Below are 5,447 nucleotides of genomic sequence, written 5' to 3'. Positions count from 1 at the left end.
TCAAGAACCCATGACGACTGACACCAAAGTCCCTTGGTCGGATGATGAGACTCTAAACCTTATAGACATTTGGGGAAAAGACTGTGCAGCGAGCTCTGAAAGGCTGTGTCAAAAATCGCCACGTATTCACTCTCATTTCCAAATATATGTCTGAGAGAGGCTACATGAGAACTGTAGAGCAGTGTCAGACCAGGATCAAACGATTGAAGAACAGCTTTCGTCAGTCTCTCCAGCAGAATTGAATACACAACAGAAGAACATTTGCTATATATATATATATATATGCACACACACACACACACACACACACACACACACACACACACACACACACACACACACACACACACACACACACACACTATATATATATATACAGTGGGGCAAAACATTATTTAGTCAGCCACCAATTGTGCAAGTTCTCCCACTTAAAAAGATGAGAGAGGCATGGGGACAATATCCCTGAAATGTGCTTGTCTATATTCTCACACTGAAACCATTCCCTATGTACAGAGTGGAGTGTAAATATTTTGACCAGCTCGAGCGAATACTTGGGAACGTGTCCCCCTTAATGGTTCATGAGGTCATGATGTTGAAGAGGTGACAGATGACCATCTAGAAGACACTGATGATTGGGAGTTCCCTGGCCACTCTGGTCTAGAAGAGATGGGTATGGTCCGATTGTGCCTTTCTGGGTAAATCACATAATATTGGCTCTTGGGAAAGTGACTAATGTGTGTTTGCATGCAGCATGTTGCCCACGACCTTACAAAGAGGTCAAACTGCTTGAATGTTAATACAGCTGATTTTACATTTGGAATGTTTAATGTGATTCATCTAAATCAGGGCTGCCCAACCCTCTTCCTGGAGATCTACTGTCCTGTATTCAGTCCAACTCTAATTTAGCGTATCTGATTCAGATAGTTAAGGTCTTGTTGGACAGCTAATAAGTAGAATCAGGTGTGTTAAATTAGGGTCAGACTGAAAACCCACAGGAAGGTAGATCTTCAGGAAGAGGGTTGGGCAGCCCTGATCTAAATCAATCAAATGATTAATAATCAGTGATCACTGCTGTTATGTTTGTCTCTATTTCCACTGAAGGAACCAGAAGTGTTCCCTGGACAGACTTGGAAACCTTCACCCTAGTCAACATATGGGGAGATGACAAAATGTAGAGGGAATTGAGGGGTATGCATAGAAATGGGCACCTTTTTGCTGTGATATCCCAAAGGATGTCTGCCCAGGGCTTTATAAGGACTGCAGAGCAGTGCCAGACAAGGGTTAAAAGACTGAAACTGAGTTTCCGACAGTGCTACGAGAACAAGTATGTCAGTTATAGTTGAACAATCATTTTCTTTGTGCATTGGGAGTCCCACAGAGATCTATGCTCGGGCTTTTGCATTCATGTTTGATATCCTGTCATGGCTTACATTTTGTCTATTTGAGACAGAAAAATGCTTCGCTTTGAAAATGTGCTTTGTTTTCTTTCCCCAAACGCAGCATGAAAGGCAGAGAGCAAGTAGAATGCAAATTATATGACCTGCTGGAGAGAATACTGGGGAATGAGCTTCCCTCACATGTGGAGATGTCAGAACTGTCTTCACATGGAGTCTAGAGAATCATCATCAGCAGACAACGAGTGCTCTGTTTACTCTTCCCAGGAGAGGGGTAAGGTCACATTCTCTCTACTGGTTAACCAGTTCCTCTTTCACTAGTAAACTATAATAAGATCAACATGAAGACCTCTGTATGGGTATGGAAGGACTGGGAAGAAACTCAACCTAGCATATCTGACTCATTCTTTGATATCTGTGAGGAGGAGTCAACAAGAGTTTAGGGATAAGGGTGAGTGGATGGATTGTGCCAATCTTTCTCACACACTCTTTCCCATTGACTGATCCATCCAGGGGCTATAGTGGGCGTGCCAGAGGACAGGAAGAAGTTCACCTGGGCGGACGGCGAGACGGTGATCCTCCTGGAGCTCTGGGGAGACGACACTGTGCAGCAGAACCTGAAGCGCTGCCCGCACAACAGTCACATATACTCAGAGATTTTGGGAAAGCTCAACTTCCGTGGTTATTACAGAAATGCAGATCAGTGCCACACCAGGATAAAACGATTGAAAGCCGGCTATCGGCAGTGCCAGGAAACCATCTGGTAACCATTGCATTTCAGCTTCTATTATTGATACATTTGTCATTTTGCTAATGTAAATTGAATTAAAGATTGATTCTAATGTTGCAATCTCTCTAACTGTGCACTTCCTAGTTAATCTGGATCTGAGCAGGTTGATTTTAAGTTCTACGATATTTTAGATCAAATACTTGAGATGCAGCCTCCCTCCACCAGCACAGTATGTTTGTACCCCACAGATTTAAATTGGACACTTTCTGATGTTTTTATGTTGATATTATTTTTCAGAAACATACAAATAAGTTTACTCTAGTCTAACCCATAGCCAGAATACTCCATCTCAAGTTTTTTAAATGGCTTCCTTTTCTGTCTGCTGTTCTCAGATGTGGAAGAAAGGGAGCGGAACACAAGTTCTACAATCAGTTGGAGCAAATACTTGGTCATGAAGTGGTCTCCATCGATGAGTATGATGAAAGAGATGATCAAACAGTAGACCAGGACACAGGTACATTGGCATTACAGACGGTTTATCTGTTTACATTGAAGACTCAGTCAATCAAATCAGCAGAGCCGTACCTATGATCTGGATCTAGCCGTACCTATGATCCCGGAGCAGGTGCTGAAGGGATGAGATATAACCCGTGGTCAGAGACGCTGGCCCTCATTGAGCTGTCAAGTTCTCATTTACAATTGCGACCTGGCCAAGATAAAGCAAAGCAGTTCGACACATACAGCGACACAGAGTTACACATGGAGTAAAACAAACATACAGGCGGTCCAGAAGAGCCTCCGAGGTTGCGTTGGCAAAGGGCACATTTTCGCCGGCATAGCGGAGAAGCTGGCCACCATTGGGCACTTCAAAACGGCTGAGCAGTGCCACTCGTAGGGTTAAGCGGCTGAGGAAAACTTACTGACGGTGTCTCCACAGCAGGACGTAAGTGCAAAGCACAGATTATTTGTGGGTAAGGCGAGTCATGGTGCCTAAATTGGGACCTGTTACAAATGATCCCTTCACCCCCCACTGTTCTCCACCTCCCTCTGGTCACCTCTGGTCATACCTACAGAAACAGAGGGGAGCCCTTACTCTTCAGATACTACAGGTTCCTGGAGCCGGTGCTAGGCAACGACACTCTCTCCCTCGATGCAGAGATTGTTGATTTGTGTGATGACTTCAGTCCACATCCCACTGAGGAACCAGGTCAGGAAACATGTATGGTGCCCCCTCATCATCCTAAACCCCTAAGTCTAATGTAATTGGGGTCCTGTGTTTTTCCTGTGTCCGTGCCAGCAGTTGTCCCGGTCAGGTCAAATCAGGACCCTAGTCATAATCAAACTTTTAAAATATATTTTAGTAGCCACCTAAAGCCTCCCAAAAACATTTTGCGCAGATTAATCCCTGCCGCTCATACCTTCCATATGCGTGTCTCATTTTAGTTTTTTGAAGGCCAGGGCTCAGTCAGTTACGCTGTGACAGAGTCCAGCAGAAAGATGCCCTGGTCCGATCGGGAGACCCAGGCTCTGCTGGAGGTCTGGGGTGAGGACCACGTGCAGCTCTCCCTCTGCGGCTGCTTGAAGAACAGACACGTGTTTGAGTACATCTCATGGAGGATGACGGCCCAAGGATTCATAAGGACGGCTGAGCAGTGCCACACCCTCATCAAACGACTCAAGGCCAGCTTCCACCGTGACTGGAATATATTTAATTAATCAAATCAATGCTTTACTTAATTTCATCACAATTCCCTTCCCATTGTAAACAATGTGTTTATTGGGTGTCACCTGTCTTCAGCTAGCCGTCCTTTAACTGACGGCTCCAAGTTCTCCTGGAGCGCCAGTGAGACCTAGGTCCTCCTCAGTATCTGGGGGAGTGACGAGGTCCAGGAGGATCTGAAGGGCTGCACCAAAAACAGACACATTGTCACTGAGATCTCTCAGGCAATGGCCAACGAGGGCTAACTGAGGACAGCCCAACAGTGCCAGTCTAGAGTGAAGCTGCTAAAGGCCAACTTCCGCCAGTTCTGTGAGAGCAATCAGTAAGCCATGGGGGATAAGATATTGATATGAAATTGATAACCACTATATATAATTGTGAATTGATTATGAAGACGCCATACTGATGGAACAGTTGTGTATTCATGGTCAGAGGTTTGCCATGCTCATGTTAGATAAGCAAAGCTCATTAACTAACCAGATATGAGGAATAAGCATTGAGTCAACAACCAAATGTTACGTTCTATTTTCCCAGGGTTGGAGTGCAAATTCTATGATCAGTTTGTGCAAATATTTGGGAACAAGTGTCTATCCTGTGATTCTCTGGCTGAGAAATCGAACGGCGCCACAGACATGCGAGAGGTCCCAGGTGGACAAGTCCAAGGAACAGGTAAGCAAACAATCTCCTAATCTCTTTTTAGGCTCTCCAGAATCAGGCAGCTGTCCATCACCATGGGAACTAGATCTCCCCTGGAGAATTGAGGAGACTGAAGCCCTCCTCGACATGTGGGGCAGTGACAGAATCCAAAAGGACCTGAGGGGAAACACTGAACTTCAACACATTTATACAGAGATCTCTCAAATGACTGACCAGGGCTTCATGAAAACAGCAGAGCCGTGCCAGACGAGGGCGACGCAACTGAACCTGAGTATTATTTCAATCTGACAGAGGAAGCATTAGGGATCATCTCAAGACAGTTTTGTAGCACCACAGGAAAGCTGCAATGACTCAACAATGACTTCTGGAAAAGAGGTGTTTAAACAATGACCTGTGTCTCTTCTCTCCTGCGTTGTTTTCGGAGAGGTTCTGTAATCTATCAGAGGCACTGTTGCTTTGTTAAGAAACTCAACATCCATCCCACTTTTTTTGTCTGAAATCAGACACTTATTTAACCCTATGTATAGGTGCTTAAATCTAAGTGTAATGGACTATCTGAATGCATTTCTGTCAACCTTTCAATGGGATTGGCTTGAGTGAATCCTTTAACGAGAATTGGTCAAAACCACATGACATTCTGGACATCTTGATTTTGCATTAAGATTTGCAAAACAATAGGCTTGCTATTATGCATATATTTGTGTATTTTATGCACATTGGTGTTTAAGCAATCTTTGTGCTTTTAGGCCTAGTTTCAAGTGAACTCAATTAGATTTAAATTCCTTTGAGTGGGGTTTGATTGCCTGACTGTTATGCTACTGGATAATCTCTGTTACTGTGGGATATCTTTCTCTCAGTGGGTTTTTATCTCGATCTACGTTCACCGAAACACTGAGGTTTCTGTTGTTACCAGCTCTAACCACTGGGGGGAGACAAACAAAATCCT

Source organism: Oncorhynchus kisutch, linkage group LG19, assembly GCF_002021735.2.
Source record: "Oncorhynchus kisutch isolate 150728-3 linkage group LG19, Okis_V2, whole genome shotgun sequence".
NCBI lineage: Eukaryota > Metazoa > Chordata > Actinopteri > Salmoniformes > Salmonidae > Oncorhynchus > Oncorhynchus kisutch.
Note: the sequence above shows the minus strand (reverse complement) of the source record.